The sequence below is a fragment of the Melospiza melodia genome, chromosome 2 (assembly GCF_035770615.1).
Source record: "Melospiza melodia melodia isolate bMelMel2 chromosome 2, bMelMel2.pri, whole genome shotgun sequence".
In the NCBI taxonomy this organism is placed as follows: Eukaryota; Metazoa; Chordata; class Aves; order Passeriformes; family Passerellidae; genus Melospiza; species Melospiza melodia.
The window spans coordinates 96,577,010-96,598,030 of record NC_086195.1 but is presented as its reverse complement, the minus strand read 5'-3'; positions in this window follow the sequence as shown (position 1 = coordinate 96,598,030).

Genomic DNA, 21,021 nt, shown 5'->3' with positions numbered 1-21,021 from the left:
CCAAATTTCAGCATAATATCAAAAGGTGATGAAAGAAATTTTACAGCTATAACACCAACATTTATGAGTCAGAGTCTCATGAAACACATTGAATCCAATTCAGAAAAAATACACCTAAGTAGTTTACATATTTACACTATCCTCTTGATTTGGATAGAGTTATGATCAAAATGCCATATTTTTTCTCCATAATCACCTTCTTTCATAGCATAAACTTTCATAGCAAAGTTTATTACATTCTTTAGCCAAATCAGAGTCTAAAATAAAAGCAGTGAGATACTGATCAATATACCTTGTGGCTTGTGAGTTCCATTCCCAGCGCCCAACTAGATATTCTTCTTGATGGAACTGATTACCTTGACTTCACCCTTCTATTCTATTTTCAAGTTTAAAATTTCTCTTCTGCCTTTTGTTTTATATGTAATCTTTTTTTTTTCTATTCTTTATTTTGTCTTTACATAATTCACTGCCTTACCTTTACTTCTTCAACTAGAGCAGATCTATTTTTTCTGGCACCCAAGAAAATGAGGTGAACCACTGCTATTTTCATTTTACAGATGGAAAAACAAAAGAACCTGCCTGAAACCACAAAGTAAGCTGGTATTACTGTATGGATTGCCTCCTAGATTACTGATACGGCCTCCAGTCCCTCAGTGACACTAATTTTATTTGAATGGTCACTGCCAAGCCACACTCCTGAGAGCAGGTGTTGCAGGAAATTATGACCTGTTAGCAGTGACCATCAAACAAACCCAGAAGGTATCAGAGCACAAGTAAAAGACTATTCACATTGCTACAAATTGAGACCATCATAAAAGGAATGCTTGTTGTGCATTGTAAATCACACAAGAATACAGGATGGGACATGCAAAATTTGAAATATGTGTGGACTTGGTAGTTTCCAGATAGCTTTAATTAAACTCATGAGTGCAGCTGGACCAGATTTTTTCAGTTGCATTCAATGATTTGTCACAGATTTATAATTTTGGTTTTACAGTTTTAGTCTTAGTCAAGGGTTGCGCTGAAAAGATCCCAATCAGGAACCGGTAATGCAGCCAGTCCTACAGACATTTTATAATACTCACATATTAAATGGTCTGAAAGACTGGGAGTTTGATTGATATCTTAGAGTTTGAATTGCAAATTATCTTCATTTTCTAAGGTGCAGATATCTTACATACTTATGATAGCACTGAAAAATGGAAAAGCACAGGAACTTGACAAATAGTAGTTTTAAGATCTTTTGCAAATTGTTTTGTTTTCATGTTTCATTTTCAAAGCCTGTGGATTTGAGATGGAGTCAAAGTGTAGATTTTCTTGCTTTTATGTTTAATGTAAACTGTAATAGTTTGACAATTACCTCCAAGTTATTTTACAAAGTGTGCTCAAGCAACAAAATATTAAAAGTAATGAAGAAATACAATATTGAGCTTTTTGGGTTGTTTTTTCTTTTTCTTTCTGTTTGGTTGGTTGCAGATTTTTCTGTGAGGAGCTGGACAGGTAATATTATTAAGTCGTTGGCAAATATGGTTCTTAGCAAATATTTTCTCTGTAAGCAACTCAAGGACTGATAATTGTGCTGCAGTGGAATTAGTGGGTGCTTTCAAGTGGTTTCAAATGTGCCTTGATTTTCTCCCAGAAATTTTAAATCTGTTTAAAACACATTGAGATTAAATCTATTTAACTATACTAAACACTCATACAACTTCCCCTATAGTTGGTGGAAGCATAGAGATTACAGACTTTTCTTTTTTCCTGATTCATTTTTAGAATGACCTTAGGCTGATTAGGTTCTTAGATGTTTCAGCTAAGGGCCTGACGACATATTTTCCATGAAAGTGACTCAATTTACCCTCAGAACAGAAAATATAAAGGAGACTTGTGGATTGTCAAAGGGAGGAAAGTATTTCAGTTTCTTGTTTGAAGCTTGTCTTAGAATCCTTGGAGTATTTCTGTTACTTCAAAAAATATCAACTTTAAAACTTTTAGTCTATATTTTGTAGTTAATATTTTGTTCACATGCCAGCTGATGGCTGGACATGTGAATATGGAACTGTAAAGGACTGTTGGAATGCCAGCTGATAAAAGTGTGCTTTAAAGAAAAGAGACCATGTTAACTGTGATGCAATACTTGTGTAAACAGACTGAGTGGCCGCTTGGAGAGGCATTTTGGATTGAAAATATGTTTGCTGGGTTTTGTTTGGCAGAATACCTCACATTTGCTTCTTTGTGTAACAGTAGGCAATTCATTTTACCTCACATAAGTTTCAAATAGACTATGGATAAAAGTGTGTGACTGTTTATGCAATCTTGCTTTGCAAGAAAAAAATAATTCTTATTTTCAGTCTTTTGACCAAATCTGTGTATGTGTGTGAGCAAGGGTATTTCTTCTTTTTTTTTTCCCAAATCAACTTCTGAAATTTCAGTTCAGTAGACAAGAGACTCTCTGGTAACCTGTATACCACAAGCTATGATTGTGGTATGCCACAGGTTATGTCTACAGATTAAATTAAACAGATCTTGAAATGCTTTATATTTTCTTGCAGTAGTATAGGAGGGCCTAAACTCCAAAGGCAAATAGTGACATACAATTTTCTTTAAATTGTGCTGATTTCACTATGAAACTTCCACAGGTGCCACAGTTATGACCTTGCAATGATTTGAATCCTGCAGCATATGTAGTTCCTTATCTGTGGAGGAAAAATGAAAGAGGAAGAATGAGTTAGTCTAAGAGATTATTTTTCCCCACACTTCTCTGAGAAGATTTTATCTACAGACAGACTTATTGACTTTTTCTGTGTTATTTTACTTTGCATGACAGAGAGAAAGCATAGACTTGCATGGGTAAGTGGGAATCATTTAAATTTGAACATCTGAAATTTAGATACATAAATTTTATTTTAATATTTGAAAGATAAGTAAGTGTATCAAAATATGTCAAAATAAGTGTCATATGTCCTTGGGCACATATTTTATGACAAAATGCATTGTCCTTTAAGAATTCTCTTTTCATTGAGTAAAGATGAACCAAGATTCAAGATCTTAAAGACAAATTTCAAATTATTATGGTAGGAGAAATTACTCTTCCCCAATACCTTCTCTACTGACTGGCACTGATTTTCTACTCCCTAACAAATAGCTGATAGAGCCTTCAGGTCTCTACTTGTACTATTTGCCTGTGGACACATTATCTTTTAAGTTATCATTTTACTAGAATTGAAGAGGATGTGAGAATAGAGAAATATGCAAGCTGCACACAGAATGAATTGCCAAGCCAATTACAAGCTGTGGCTGAAGGATTACTGGATAATCACTCCAGAAGAAAACCTGCTCATGTGTGTTATTAATAGACTATGTATATGGAAATGTACCATAGTAATTCAGCTTTTGAAAATAAAAAGTTAGATAAATTATACTTCCTTATTAAAACAAACAAATAATAACCCCAAACAAACAATCTAAATAGGTTATGAACTTGTTTAAAGAAGATAAAAATTCCTGTGAAAAATCTTGCTGTTTCTGTAAAGACATAAGAGTTCACACTACAACAGTATAACTCATTTCAGGAAGCTGAACCTAGAAATAAAAATTATTATAGTAATATGATTTTCAGCTCCAGGCACGTTTCATCACTCTTTTATTTGTATTTTCAGAAAAGACCATAAACAATCAAAAATACAAACACATCATGAGAAACAAAAACTAGAGGTCCTAGGACATAAAATTATAGTTTTCTGAAAGTACAGCTCAAATTTCAGTATAACGAGAATAGGAGTGAGAGATGCTCTCACTGGATAACAGTACAGTCAGGACAAGATGCACATGAGTAAGATGGGCTCTCTCAGGGCATAATAAATGATGAGCTGTACAGTGATTAGTATCAAGCATCAGTGCCATTTTCTGATTTTACTGGGTTAAGACTGTATTTTCTGATTTCTTGTTGACCTTATTTTAAAAGTTACAATCAGAAAGTGATCTCTGTAGTCTATTGTACAGCCAAATGTTCTTGGTTTTTTTCTTTTAAAACCAATCTGTATTGAAAAGGGAACCAATGGGTAAGTGATAGCTCTGGTGTCTTTTTTGCATCCATTGAGTCTCTTCCAGTCAGGGATAGCCCTGCAGCAGTTTGCATATTGCAGGTTCCCTCAGCTCTTCTATGCATGTGAAAACTAGCTGAGCTGTATTTCTTGCTAAACCTTTGTTTGTTTCAGACTGTTGATAATATTTGTCCTAGATATAAAAGAGAAGTTCCTCTCAGTGAACCTCTTCTAACAAACTTCTGGTAGTTGAGACACAGCCTCTGTTACCCAGAAATTTCAATAGTTTTGCAGAATCACCAGATATATCAGGAACATTAAACAAAAAGAGTTAAATTTAAATCTAGCTGAAAGATCAGAAGGTTGACAAAGATAGAATTCCAGATTGTGTATTAAAAAAGGACAAAGGGTATTAGAAAAAGAGGGTTGAAGCAAAGATAAAATATAATCCTTAAAGAAAGAACAAATATAAATTTAATAAAGCAACAACATATAAAACAAACCCTAAGACAATAAATGTAAGCCAACCAGATTAAAAGGGGAGAAACTGTATAAAATGATTGTTTAAAATACTATATGGGACAGGTTTATTACAAGTAGATTTACAAAAATAGCTTCCTGTTTCCTTAGACCTTGAGAATACATCAGTCCCTGGGGAATACTTTGGTTTTCACATTTGCTAACAATTCCTAAAGTAAAGAAAAATGGAAGCAAGAAATGGTGGTCTCATCCTACTCATATTTAGGTTTAGAAAAAATTTTCCATCCTTCATGAAATAAAATGGTATCAGACAAAAACTAGATTCTGGTATTAGACAGCATTAAGATCTAAAATATTGTAGATCAAGTTTTCCAAAAAGCCCAAAGTCAGAGGAGAGACTTTGATATAGGTGTTCCAGGCAGTAGACCTAAATACAGAGCTGATAGTTCTACTGTAATTGATAAGCAATTAGGAACTAGCTTTAGCTGAAATTGCATCACTTTTAGAACTGAAAAATCATAAAATAATTTAGGTTAGAAAAAAACTTTGGAGGTACTCAGCCCTCTCTCTTCTCAAAATACACCTCATTTAATCAAGATACTCTGGTCTGTGCAAGTGGAATCTTGAATACCTTTAAGAATAGACATCCTACAATTTCTCTGAATAAGCTGTTCCAATTTCGAGCTTCCTTGTGGTGTTTTTTTTCTTAAATATCTAATCAGTATTTCCCACGTTCCAGCTATCACTGCAGTATTATGCAAGGAGGAGTTCCAGAAGCTGGTTTCATCCCAGACTATGTTTAGTCACTGTAAAATTGCATCATATAAGTGTGAAGGTCTATTTTGTTGCTTTCTCATCTTATTTTATTATTTTGTTAAAGCAAAAGAATTTAACATTACTGATACAGTGTTTAATTTTGACAAAACACTATTTCCTAGGGGAAAGATATTTAATTCAAAAGATTAGGATCAAATCTAATAAGAGTTCAGTATATCCTGTTTTGATTAGCACTGGAATAAAAACTATCTGAATGGCAATCAAAATGATGATCTGATGTTCTAAGAACTCCTAAAATCTTTATATAGATGATTTCTTTCTTATCGCATTTTAAAACTCAAATAGCTCCACAGGGATAAAGGAAGAGCATAGATTTCAATTGAAAAAACACTGTTCTTTGGATTTCTTTTTTTCCCTAATAAAAAGGCAGAATTTCTTGTACATTGATATTGCCCGAGGATGGAAAGAAAGACCTGTGAGGGATGATCACAGAAACAGACAGTAGCATGTAAATAAACAAATTATTTTGGGTTATCTGAATGTACTATAACAATTAACATTTTCTTGTTGGCAGTGCCTCTCAGGCACTGAAGGTACTTGTGAGCTGATAAAATACTGATTCCTTTCTTGAGATCTCATAGCCCAGAAAAGGTTCAGGACAGGTTTAGTACCAGAGGTAAAAAGAAACCAGCATAAATTCTAATGTATCAAATTCTAATAAAACTGTATGGTGTTCTCTGTATTGGTTGTGACAAAACTTCATTTAGATTCTCCAAAATACAGACTACTTTAGGACCATATTTATTAGATGTTAAAATACACTAAGGTGAAAAAAAAAAGAGGAAAAAATATTTAAAATATTTTAAATATATTTACCAATATAAAAAAGATGCATTTACTTCCAAATCTGAGTATTTCAGGATGGAAGTAAATAGTCAATTTATCCTTTTTTTTATTTAAAAAGAGAACAATATGCCTAAGTTGCTTTATATTTTCCTGAGTCTTGCATTTCAGATATGTTTAGACCAAGAAAGAAGTGATATTATGCAGAAATTAAAAGGAACTTTTAATTCAGAGACTCTACTTCTAAAAAACAATTTGCATTACTGTTTGAAGATACAGCTTCATCCTTGTTTCGGTATTTCATATTAATTCTTAACACTCAGGTGTATGTTAGGGCAAAAGTAATGCATATTTCATCCAAAATCATTTGTTAGGAAGTAGAAATGGCTAGATGCTTCTTAAGAGCACCAGGAGCTGAGGGTACCCAAGACAGCTGGCTGAATAGGTCCTCGTGTCATGAATGGAGCAATGCACTTCAATCCTAATAGAAAAACAACAATGTACTTTATTGATATAAAACAGTGAGCTGTCAAAATTCAATGGTAAATGTGATAGTGGTTTAACAGGATTCCATGACAGGATAGACTAGATTGATATCTGCATAGGGGACAGGGTTGGATAAAGCAGGAAGAGCTTCCTGTTGAGTCATGATGTCCAGAAAGGATTTCCTTTTGTTCTTAACTCCATCTCAGAGAGGAGTTTAGGTGTAATTGGATCCAGTTCCAGTCCTACATTTGGTCAAAGATTTATTTCAAAATTATTATATGCACACAATAAATCCTTGTATCACTCAGCTAATATTCTAAAGTTTAGCACACAGTCATTACCAAGATCTGCTGCAGCAAGGAACACCTCAACCTCGAGGAGTAACCTTCAAAGATGTCCTTCCTGAAGGGGAGATCCTGGCATGCAGCCCACTGCTGTGCTGGAGAGCTCGAGGGCTCTGGGCTGCCTGCTATTTATGGAGTAGAATGATTGATTTATAGCCATATCAGCATACTAGCAAGACATCTGGGTCACCATTCCTGACAGCCCTTGGCTACCCTGTTGCCATCTGTCCCCCAAAATCCGGAGTGAACTGGATGGAGCCATCATAACCCCCACTGTTGGTTCTGGTTTAAGCAGGCAGGGGGATGTGGCAGAATGAGAGTGGATCAGTAGATCAGATATCAGCCAGCACCTCCCCAGCAACACACAGAGAGGTTCTGGCTCAGCACAGGTCCCTCATGGTGACAACAAAGTTCTGATTATGGGGCTCCATGGACAGGCAGGGGAATGCCAGTGTGTGAGCAGAGGTTCAATGCTCTTCTGGCATAGCTCTGGAGGGGCCTGATGAGCCCACTGAGGACCTGAACTGGAGCCTTTGGACACATAGATGTGGCTGGAAGCCTCAGGTAAATCTGATCAGGCCTGGTAGATCTTAATAATGCTCTAACATCAGCTTTAAAATGCTCATGCATGATGACAAGCATGTTATTTGTTTGAAACTACTTCAATCATGATAGACTTTGAAGGCAGAAGACCCCTGAAGTAGCTGAGAAAGTCAAAAGAATCATTACTCTTCACCAGCCAAGCATAAAACTGATAGGAATGCCCTTATGACATAGCAAAAAATGTTAAAACGCATATGATCATTTCCATGCTTAATAAACTTGATAAAACCTATAGAAAGTGATTTTAGGTTGATAAACAATTGCAATTTTACTCTATGGTCTCCATAGAGCAAAGTATGCAGGAAATTCTAAATAAAACATAAAGTACAATTAAATCTTTTTTCTCTCTGCCTGGTTTTAGGACTAATCTCCAAGACACTAGATAAGCGCAATTTATTTTATATGGAATGAAGATAATGTGTTCTTCAAAGATTTGTAAAAATTCAGAGGATGGAGGTATATGATCAGTTTTAACTTAGCAAAACTGGAGTCTTAGAAATTGTTAACTGGGATTTAAAAGTGTAGGTGTTTTTTAGCCAAGCATGCATTTTTGCTTAATTATAATGTTCATAATTGTGACCATAATCTCAATTTCATGTCCTTAAGCCTTCAGAAGTTTTTTTTAATGTAATTTTTTTTAATAAAATAAAATTTTCTTTGGTAGAAAATGTAGAGGCATGCTAATATGTTTGACAATATTTAAACAAAATAAAGTCAGGTGACTCATTGGGAGGAAAAGTATGTTTGCAGACTTGTACTATGAACTGCTTCAACAAGAATTCAATTTGTTTTTTCTACGAAGAGTGCATAACAAAGTGTCTCTTGACCTATTGTTTTTGGGGGAAGGTTAGTCAGACTGGGGAGATTATGGGTGAGTGAAGTTTTTTCAGAGAAATGTTATCTTTGTGATCTGGGCTATATTTACTGACAGTATCACTTGTAGGATAGAGATGAGGAAGTAACTGACTTTAGAAAAAGGTAATTTACTGATACTGACATGGACAGTTAAAGCTGTTTAAAGCAGTTGAGCATGAAGTCAAAATTGGAACATGTTCAAAAGAAGAAAGGGAAAGGAAAGCATAAAAAGAAATCTGAAGCATTTCCACTTGGGAAAATGAAGTGATATCTGACAGGGCGTCAGTTAATGGTGAAAACTTGTCAAACTGACCAAAAAGGATGTGGATGTTGTTTGATTCCAAAGTAGATGGCATTAAAAGGATACATAATCTTGCTGGGTCGAGCACACAGAGGAACAAAGCAGCATTGAAAGATAACAAAAGTTTTAGCCTCAAACTAAATCTTTTTACAAGCTCCATAAATTATATTTTGCTATTGCTATTATTATTCATTTGGCTTTCCTCTGTACTTTCTAATCTGTCCAAGAGAACTAGTGCAAAATAAGATAAGAAAAGCTATTTTCATTGCTTCTTAAACCAGCTGGCACCAGAAGAAAAGTCTGGCCTCTCAAATTTTCGAGATTCAATTTTTGTGGACTTAAGAGATTTAGACAGCTCAGATAGCTCAGCTTAGTCACAGAATCACACTATCATGAGTTGGAAGGGACCCACAATGATCATCAAGTTCAACTCTTAAGTGGACAGCCTATGCAGGGATCAAAAACCACAACCTTGAAGTTACAAACACTGTGTATGTATGTGAATTTAAATCACAGCCTCTAAATTTTTTAAATTTTGCCTATTACAAACTCTATTTATATTTGTAAATCCATTTTCTATGTACAAGCAAGCAATTGTTGTTTTTATTTTTTCTGAAAGTTTTGTTAAAAATTTAAAATATTACAAGTTTTCCTAAAAAAAAAATCAATATATATGCCAACTGGAAGCTCAGATGACTTCAGTAATAAAGAGAAAACTTTTAATAAAGAGCTTTTCCTTTCCAGCTTGTAGACAGAGAAAAAATTGCCTGTATACAAAAGTGAGCTAAAACTAAGTAATGAAGTATGATAAAAGAGCACAGAGTGACCTTTCTCAAAACAAAAGTAGTTTGCACAGAAAACCTCAGCACAGCTGTTATCATCTTGTATTTTTTATTAGAATACAAAAAAACCACAGTTCATAGACCTTGAGTTGATTTTTTAAAAAGCAGTATAGAAATGGGTTGAAAGTGTGTACAAGTTAATGTACAAGGAAATTCAATGTAATACCATTCTCTAAAACTTTAACATTAATAAAAATTGCCTCATTTCAGCAGTTCTTTTTGAAGGTAGTTATACAATGATTAAACTTGTAAAAAGACAGTCAGAAAGCCAGCAATTACAATCTGACTAAATTCCCAATCCAAGTATCTTCTTGTAGATAATGAGACATAATGGTCTGCAATGCCAAGGTTAAGCTTTCTGGTCATATCTGACAGCTACCGTAGAAAGAAAGCAATTAAAGACACTACCAGTTAGGTAGATTAAGTTGTATCTTAAAAGAAAATACAAATTGTTTTTTAAAATGGGAATAGAAGTAGCCTTCCTGATTTTAGACTCTGTTTCAACATCAGGAAACCTTGAGACTCAAAGCTGTTGATTGTCTTTTACCCTGGAATACAAACCTGAGCTCATGGCATAAGAGTGGTTCAGAATGTGAGTGATATATAAAAATGTTGGGGTTTTTTGTTTTCTAAATCCTACATTATTATATTTTTTATTAAAAACTGCTATTACATATAAGTTTTAATTTTTGTAACTCACAATTTTATTCTCACTTCTATTCCTCTTTGAAATACTGTGATAAATATTCATTCAAAGAATATTTATACTGATAATTGAGTGCAGTTGTATTTGGTTGCTTTTTTTAATAAGAAGTCCATGTTAATTAAAGAAATGCTGAAGAAATCTTTGGTTTCTCATAGTAAGTGACAAGCCTGAAATTCCTTAGAGGTAATGTCTCTCATCTGTAAATCTATAATAAACACAACCACCTTTCAGTCCACAGATAGGTCATAGTTCTTGAGAGCCGCTTCTGTTTAACAATTTTATTTTAGGCTCAGTTTAAAAACTATGACAGATCATTAGTTCTTTTAATATTTGTGGTGCTTGCAGTATTTGAATTGCTCTTAAGGTTTCTGAAAGTGTATGAAACTTCTGTAGTTTTTTTCATAGCAGTTTTCATCATGAGTTACGTGTAGGTACCATAAACTTCAAATCAGCTTGTTAGGAAAGCAATCAACCTCTAAGAATATATTTCATGACACAGTGTGTATAAATATTGTTCCAGAGTCTTATAGAGAAATATTTTGTGAGTCTAAAAAGCTTATGGATTGATTCACGTCATTAACTTTAAATGTCTTATTGAGATACTTCGGTTGCACTTGGCTTCTTAGTAAAAATGGATACGTACTCTGGGAGATGATGAAGTACAGATAAAATCTAAACCTCTTTCCAAATGAATTTATCTATCTCCATTGCTATCTTGTAGCTGGATACTATTCTTTCTAATGACACAATTATTTGTGGGGTCCTCTTTTAAACTGGATGGTTTTAGGTACCAATATGGAATACAAAGATAATTATTGGTTAGCAAAATAAACAGCTATTTGGATGGTTTTTTAATGACTGAGAAATTAATTCCCAGAACACTAGATAAAGCCAGAATATAAAGAACATTTTACAAGGTAAATTACAAAGAAAAAAAGGACTTTCAATGACCAAGAAAATTTAACAGTAATTTTCATTAAAAAAAAAACCCTGAATTATCTGAAATGACAAAGTTTTCTAGATCTACATGATGAAATTTGTCATCTTTACAAAGATTTCTTTGTAAAGAAAATTTTCCTTAAAGACAAAAATTTCCCTTGAAAATGTACTAAGGTGTAACACATTGTGATTATTCAGACTAAAAGTCAAAGTCTAGATGTCTGAGTTCTCATTTATGGTTTTTCTCTACTCTGCTATTTCATTCCTTGGTAAGAATCTCGATGCCCTCCTGACACAAAACACATCAAACTTACAGCTGCTGGGTGGCTATACCCAGGGGTCTGGACACAGAAACTCAGCCTGATACCTCTCATGTGTACAGTCACAACAATCAATGCCTTTTCCTGGGGCACAATTCCTCTGCTCCTTCCTAGACCTCCACCCTGTGCATTCATATGGTCATAGGCATTGTCAACACATGAAGAAAACACTTTAACAGTTCTATATCCATCTGCCTAAGCATTTCAAGGGATATTTGCTGTGATTTTTCTGTCTGCTTGATCAACACAGCACATGGCCTGACTGTAACTAGCACCAGGCTCTGTCCAAGATCTTGGAAAAGTTCATGGCAACTCTGGAAGTGAGCTGGAATGTAATGCTTCCATGTGCATAAATGGAGGAATAAAGAATTCGGTCCAGTTGTCCAGACACAGCATAATAGTGCAACTTGAGATCCAATAGGATATCTTTGCTGTATTTCAATGGATACTGCAGAAGGGCACACATGTGCTCTCTGTCAGCCTTGTGAAGATGTGTTGAACAATTAAGGGCATTTCAAATGGCATGAGATACCTATGCATGGATGATTCACCCAAATTAAAAATATATGTTCTGGGGCAAGAACTTAACATGGAAGAAATTACCATCTTCACAGATACACTTTTGGCCAGTCTGCAATGGCTTCACCAAAAATGTATGAAAATCTTCATGCAAGGTTTTTGAGGTATCTAAATTATGATATCAAATTAAGCTTACATTATCCAACTGCTACATGTTCCCCAGTTCAGTCTTGAACTTGAGTTGTTCTTGGAAGCAATGGGTAATTTTGGAAGCGAACACTGGGGATCATCTGGTACAACCTCCCTCCTCAAGCAGGGTCATCCTAAAGAACATGGCATGAGTTTATGTCCAGATGGTTTTTTACATCTCCCCTTGAGGGAGATTCCATAACATCTCTGGAAAATCTGTTCCAGTGTGCTTTCACCTACACAGAAAAGGAACTCTCTCTCAGATTCAGGTGGGACTTGCTGTGCATCAGTTTCTGTCTGTTGCTCCTTGTCCTGTTGTCTGGCACAACCAAGAGGAGCCTGACTCCCTCCTCTTTACACTCTCCCTTTAGATACCTTACAGACATTGATGAGGTGCCCTGTCAGTTGTCTCTTCTTGAGGCTGAACAGGCCCAGCTCTCTCATCCTTTCCTCATCAGAGAGATGTTTCAGTCCCCTAATCATCTTTGTGGCCTCTGCTGGACCCACTCCAGCATCTTCATGTCTCCCTTGCCTGAGGAGCCCAGAACTGGACACAGGACTCTGAGGCCTCACCAGGGCTGAGTGGAGAGGCAGGATCACCTCTCTCAAGCTGCTGGCAGTGCTCTTCTTATTATACCACAGGACACCCTTGGCCTTCTTGGACACCAGGGCACACTGTTGGCTCACGAACAGCCCGTGGTCCACCAGGATTCCCAGGTCCTTTTCTGCAGAGCTGTTTTCCAGCAAATCAGCCCCCAGCCTGTGCTGGAGTATGGATTATTCTTCCTCAGTGCAGGACCCTGCATTTGCCTTTGTTGAACTCCAGACGGTTCTCTGCCCATCTCTCCAGCCTGTTGCAGTCCTTCTGAAGGGCTGCACTGCCCTTTGGGATATTGGTCACTCTTCCCAGCTTTGTGTCATCAGCAAAATTGCTGAGGAGGCGTCTGCCCCTTCATACAAGTCATTAATGAATAAGTTCAACAATTCTGCATCCAGTATTGAACGCTAGGGGACATCACTACTGACAGGCATCCAACTAAACCCTGTGCCACTGATTAGAACCCTCTGGGATCTGCTGTTCATCCAGTTCTCAACCCACTCACTCTTCACTCATCCAGTGTTTCCTTAGTTTGCCTACAAGGATGTTGTGAGAGACTGTGATGAAAGCTTTTCTGAAGTGGGGTAGACAACACCCACTTCTCTCCCCTGATCCATCCAGGTAGTTTTTCCCTTGTAGAAGGCAATCAGGTTGGTCAAACATTATTTACTTCTAGTGAAAAAGTAAGAAAATAGTATGCCAAATCCATTGAAAGGATGCCCATCGTGTATGGAATCTGTTATCAGAGTAACCTTTTCAATTTCCTTGCAGCTTTGATTGTCTCATTTCTTGCCCTTCTACTACATGTGTATCCTCAATACATCTGAAATATGAGGCACATAAGTGGCTATTCCAGCCTGTACAACTTTTATGGCATATCAGCTCTTCATTGCCTCTCCATGCTGCCTATAAGTTGTGGTATCAATTCTGATATGTCAGAGCACAGAAACAAGTGGTTCATCTCAAGATATAGGCCAATGCACTCCACAGAGTTTTTTTCTGTCCAGGGAATTGGAAAAAATAGGATCAGCTGTACTGTTTCAGTGGATGCACTAACATGGTTCCATTTATTCCACTCATTTCCTGCCAAAGGAGTGCACCCTGATAAATGAGAAGGGAACAGTGGTAGAGCCCTTTCTACAGAGGCAGAGATGGGGCATGTGGATGGTGAGAAGAACATTATACTGTGAGTAACTCAAAAAAAAGGTAAGAACAACTGCTCTAAAATAATCTGCAAATAACTTTCTGTGAGACACCAGTTCACAGAGCACTGAAATGATATTGAGACACCATCATATATAGCCTTTCATTTTTCATCTCTCTGGACTATGAATTTTTAGTAATATTGGGAATAAAATTTTTGATGCTTGACATTTAATACATCTGATTCTTTTCCACAGCAACAATTGTTCGAAGAAAAAATATTCCCTTTTCTTGAGTGAACCTTGTGAGGATAAATTTATTAATATATATGAAAAGCTCAGAATGTGCAGAGTTGGGAGGCAAAAAAATGGTTTAGGAGAATCTGATTTTTTTATTCTCTGCTTTGATAGTGTCGTTGTAAAGTCTATAGCTCTAATTCTAAGCTTGCCCACATGCTTATAAATCAGTCTACTTTCACAGACATGTAGTTATTGGTGCAAATGAAGATTGGAATTAGGTGTTACCAGCTAAATCATCAGCTACTTTAAACTGTTGTGGATCAATTCCACACTTCAGACACAAGTGAAGCACCACAGCTCATAACAAACAAAAAATGTGTCCTTAATCATCTTTTCTTTTAAATCAGAGATAGTAAAATCTCTCATTGACATGCTCCTCTTTTCCATACTTCACCTTGATTTTATGGTGTGGTGCACAGTTTATGTCATGACCAGAAGTTGTGCCACCATGCACTTTTTCTTTCCACATTAAAATCATGGTTGCATAGGTAAAGAACAGATTCCTTTGCATCACAAATAAAACATATCCTCAGATACGTGATTACAGTGACAAGTCTTGATTTAAAGTTATTTTAAGTCAGCATGAGTATTGCATTGATTTCAGATCAATTTTTGCACCACAGCATAACATGACAAATCCAGAAGTTCAATCTGATTGCACACACTTTGAATAGCCAATAAAGTGTAGAGCAATATTTAACAATATTTACTATGTATGTGGTGGCAGCAAGGACTGACAGTAGCTTTGATGGAATCTTGGAATTGGTATCAGGTTAATATGAAATGAAGATTATTGCTGTCTGTAATCTCACCATAGAATAGTACCTCTCTTGATAATTTTATTATTGCTTAATGGAAAACTCAACATTTAGATGTGAGAAATGCACTCAACTGACTTAAGATAAATCTCTTATAATTTAAACTTTAATTTTCTTATTTTACAACAACATGGACAGTCACTTGTAAAACATATACTTTCCAGGGACTGTGATCTTCATAATATTCCATTCTGTGCCACTATTTTTTTTTCTGATTAGACCATGTCTTCATGGTACATTAGAAAAAAATAAAATAAAATAAAATAAATTTTTAACAAATCAGTGAACTAGAAGCAAGTTTTCAATGGGAAATAATAATAATAGAATCAGAATGGTAGCAGTATTTCTGCCCAATGAAAATAGGTATCTCATGCTCCAGTCTCTATCTGTGGGATATAGAAAAAGATTTTTACTATGTGTTTTATTTCGTTAGTTCTTTAACAATATACCATGAGTAAGTTGAGTAAGATATTTAAGAATGATATGCAGTGCAAATAATAATAATAATTTTAAATTCATTGAGGTGGAATGTCTTAAGTGTGAGAAATTTGAGTGTTCCTAATACTAAGGAAGTTAAAATTAATTATATTCACGATATTTTTTTAAATTATTGTTTTCTTTTTGATGTCTGCCTGGGCAAAATGAAATATCAAGTAAATGATCTTCAAGATTGTCCTTCCAGTAAAGTCATCTTAACACTTCTTAGCATTTCAATGCATTAAAAAAATGTTCCTCCCTTTTCTTTATCCCATGCCTTTACTTCTTACTACATGCCAGTAGAAATTGAAGTAATATTTTTGAGTTCTTTAACACAAAGGAGGACATTGTATTCACACCTCTGTAAAAACTAAAAATGAGAAGAACATGTAGTAATCACCAGACAACTTTACTAAAATAAAGCACATATTGAAAAAGTAGAACATTTCAAGTCTCTGAAAGAAATGATGGGACTAGCAATGGTTCAAGTTTCTACATGTTCAAATTTAAATGCTTTCTCTAAGCCCTGTTTCATATCCAATATGAGATTTTTGATCCCTCTCTGTATCTAGCCTTTCTATATGGGCCAATATCTTATGTTGTAGTTTCAATATTCTGATTCATTCTGTATCTTGCTGTGTCACTTCATTCCTTCTGTTTTTACAGATCCTATACACACGAGACATCTAGATTTCATACTGCCTGTCAATTATAACAATCTTCTCACATTTGTTGTTCAAAGCACTCATGTAATGTGATTTCCTCTCTTTAGCCAATTTTTTGTAATAATTAACCTCCACATAATTTTCAGTCCTTCAATACAGAAATACCAATCTTAATAAATAATTTGCTTTATTTTTTGGATTTTGCCTGTCCTAGACTTTCTCCATTTCTGAGCATCAATAATTTAAGCCACAAGAGACATTATAAAAAAAGCTCCACTCTCCATAGGTGAAACATGAAATTAGTTGTGTATTGCCATTTTAGTCACACTGTAAGTGCCAACCCAGAAATACAATCACTTCCAATGATGGGAAGGAGGGTTTAGATGTCTAAATTGTGCATAGACAACTATGTATGTATGTGTATGAAGCTGAATCTGAGTCCCAGATCAATCACAAAGTGTAAATTATTTACTAATGCAGTTCTGTTTCACAAAGCCAGTATTTTCGGGAATTATTCTAAAATAAGACAATCAATACAACCAGATAATGAAAGAAAGCTAACTGCAAAAATCAAACTAAAGAAATGCTGAAATTAGTACCTACCCAGGACAGATTAGGCTTCATTCTTTCCACACCTTATCTTCTTTAGAATTAGAAATTTTGGAAGACTATATGTCCAGTAACAGAAAATTCATAGCAAAATAGGCTATTTTTGTAGGAATAATCCATCATTCCTACAGAGGTTATGTCCAAGGCAGCATACTTCTTCACCAGTTAACAGAAACAACAGGCAGATTTAAAAAAATGCTGTCTAGGGTGCCTGTTAAAAGAATCATCTTTCACAGGGATATTTTCAGTGAATAACAAGCCAGAATAAAGAGGTTAAAAAAAAGATAAAAAAGAGGCAAGACATATGACAATATCATAAGTGAGATTACCTGATGTAATTAAGAGATATAAAAAGACCAAAAAACCCCCAAAACTTTAGAAAATGAGAAAGTATAAAAACTAAGGGCTGAGAATAAGTACCTGAAAAAGGGAATATTTTTGTTGCGAAGGTTTGTATATATGCAGTCAATTTCTACAAAGATTATTCAATTATACTTTTGAAAGATAAATAATGAAAACAAATGTATTCAGCCATATTAACAGAAATATGCAAAGTCAACCCGCTGGTACTTGATAATCTTTACTTGTTTCATCTGTCCACAGAAAAACAAAAAGATGAAAACCACACTACAAAATGTTCCCAGCTGGTAGAAAATGTCTCATCTCAGAAATTTTAGACTTTATTACTAAATCTAGAACTGAGAGAAGCATGTTGTTTAAACAAGAAAAGCAGTGATTGTTTAATGATGTTTTGAATTCATTAAAGGGCAAAAAAGCCTTTTCAAGTGGATTTGAAGAACAGGATGAAATGAATGCATTTGGGAAAGACAGACTCTCATAAGAAATGCGTGGCTGTTCCATGTCTGTTTCTCACTGTTGGCTCCATTCACAAAGGACTGAGCCTTCAGGCATTCAAATGCTTTGCAGTAAGTATTCCCGAATGTTTGGTATTTATGAAAAATGCAATTTACTCTAGGGGATGCTTCACTAGCTTCACTACAAAGGCAAGTCACAATGGTACATTTAAACATTGCTATAATTATCAGCCTATCACTGATTCTTGTTTGTCACAGGCTAGTCTTTTCTTAAAAAAACTTGCTCAAGGCTGAAATTTAACATCAGGACCAAACTGCAAAATTTTCCCCACGCTGAAAAAAGCTGATCATATTTGGAAATTCAAGGATAAGCTCAGAGCAGACTGCCTCTTTGAAGATGAACATTAGAGGCAACCCACACTATCTTTTAATGTCACCACTTCAATATACCAACTCTGATATAACGCCTAATAGTTAAGAGCAAAGTACTTGTGTAGCTGCTTCAGAAAACACCACAGAAAATGGGTTTCATCATTAATTATACAAGCCTAGACAGTGAGCAGCCTTCCCATGGAAAGCCTAAAGCCTTCTCCAGAATGGCATAAGCTGCTGTTGTTACAAAGTGATGGAGGGAATGAGAGGGACCCATGTGCAAGCAGAAAATGTGTCAGGTTTGGTAAGGGTCTGCATGCCTTGAAGTCGATATTATTCCTTGATTTGCATGGAGGAGCTCCATGGAGATAACTTGATATCACACAGATCTAAAGGGAGTCTGCAGTGTAACACTGTAGTTACATCACAGAATCACAAATATCTTGTCTGACAGTTTTTACTTACAGAAAAAAATTTTTATCTGAAGATTCACATACCAAATTTGATAAGATATTCCTGCCCCTAAACTATGTCTTCTTTTATTCAATAGAGAATAAAGCAACGTGACAAAATTTGCTTCTTGCTTGATGTAATTAACATTGAGGACTAGTGACTTTTAAGATTTTTTCCTTCCTTTTGTAACACTGGGGAAATAAAATATTGATTTGAGAGGAAGGGGGCTATTAAGCATTGCAATTACTTCACACAGTAGTTCCATTTAAAAGATGGAAGAAGTTTAGTCCCACATGCTAGAATCTAAAACCTTAAGAGTAAAGGAAAAAAGTTCTTTAGTAGGAATATTTCGTTAGTTCAAATGAAGTTAGTTCACAGAGCTCTCCTTGTGAACTCCTTCTATTTCTCTTGTGTGGTTTACACCCCTGAATTCAATTTCCTAGAACTTTAAAGATCAAATATAACTGGTAGGCCTTAGATAAAATAATAATCTTTTGAAGATAATTCAGTCAGATCATCTAGATTATAATTGAGAAGGCTGAGAGGGGATCTTTCCACTGGAGGGGAGGGAGTGAAGAGCATGGAGCCATCCTCTTCTTGGTTGTCCCAGACAGTAGGACAAGAGGCCACAGGCAGAAGCTGTGACCACCAAGGCAACCCCTCCCTCAAAAAGTCTTCTGACTGGAACTGTGCCCAAAGGAACTTGAGATAAGATCAAGGTGACACTGTTGTCCAATTATCTCAGGTCTAGGAAGAAGTAAATGAGGCTGAGAGAGAAGAATGTATCCTCAAGAAAACCAAACCCAGCAGCTGTCCTGAAAACCAGCTCTGGCAGGGTTAAAGGTGGGGGAGACCACAGCCTGCAGGCTCATCTGCTGAAGCCAGGCTTGCACACATTCCCCCCACAATGAAAGGGGGAGGAGGAGAGTTTTGGTGGTGTGGTGTAATCTCTGGTCAGAGGGAGTGAACATCCACCCTCCCTGACACAAACTGGCCCAATTGCAAAGCCCCCAGCCAGGAAGGCCACACCACGGGACATTCACATGAGGGCAGCTGAGGGGGTGTCCTCATCCATCAAAGACCCCCAAAGCGCTCCCCAGAATCATTACTGAGACCCTGCAGCAGAGCACTGCATGTGATGCCAAGTGATGCAACACATCCAGAGCCTGCTGCAAGAGACTGTGTCCAACCTAGCCCTCCCCATGGGGAGGTACCTGAGCATTCCCACCTAGTCCAAACATATAATAATCCATTGAACTCTATGTTTTGCAGGACCATCATCACCAAGAAGACCAGAGAAAGTGAATTGGGATCCACCGAGTGGTGATATTTTCTAATCTCTCACTGTCATTCTCTTTCTCTCCCACTCTTCTGTGTTCTATTTCTTTCTATCTCTCTACCTCACATTTACTGCTATATAAAATCTATACTATTGACTTTGGAATATGGTCTCATTTGCACCTTAATTCAGGCAGCCAAATCTTTCTTATAATTTTCACAACCAGATCATAACAACATCTCAGCAAACACATTTGAACAAAGGCAATAACAATGCAAGAAATGAGGGTTCAAAAGGTGTTAAGCTCCAAATAAGTTTAAATTCAACATTCTGGCTAACAGTATGGCTCCTCATTTTAGAGACATGTTTTTGGGTTTTCAGCCAGTTTCTAAAGAATTAATATATACTTCACTCATAGACATATATATAGTCGTAACACTTAAGCAGTTAAAAAGCTCTTTTTTCTTTTAATAGGAACTCTGAAAAGATCACAGAAATGTGATCTTTTTTAGAAACTCCACAGTCTCCATCAACTTTGCCTTTAACTTGCTTTCTAGAATGTGAAAGTCCTTCCTCCTGACTGCTGTTAGAGATGCAGACTGTTCTGCAATGTCAATAAGGTGAGTTAAGAACATATTGTGAACTTATTCCTTTGGATGTAAATCTGGTTGTTTGCTTTCTTTAGACTTCATTCAAACTCCTTGGGGAATATTTTCTAGGCAGCCTTTCACAGAATTATAATCAGCCAGCATACATTAGTTTTAATGGACATGGTCCACTTTTACACACAGCCTTTTAACCTCCTGTTTGCAATCACCTGTTAGAAGCTCAAAAGTAAAAAAGTTGTATGACTTTTCTCCTGCTAAACCAACACAAAAAAAAAATAAAAATTCCCAAGCATATACAACTTATACAACTGTATTGATGTAAGTTCTATTATTTATATAGAGCAACACAAGAAAATCTGCCAAAGTATAGCCCTAAAATATTTTTTTTTCTAATTTGCTGTTATTTGACTAAATACTTCTCAGTTACTGTACTGGAACTGGAAAAGATGGAGTGATTTTTTTTTCACAGCAGCAGCATGCTGTGCCTTTAATTTGTCATTAAACCAGTGTTGATAACACACCAGCATTTTGGCTATGGTTAACAGTTCAACACAATATTGAGATTTTCTTTTTTCCCACTCTGACCCACTGTATTACAGCAGCTCATTAAGTTTTGTAAATCCAAGGACATGTAACCAAAAACA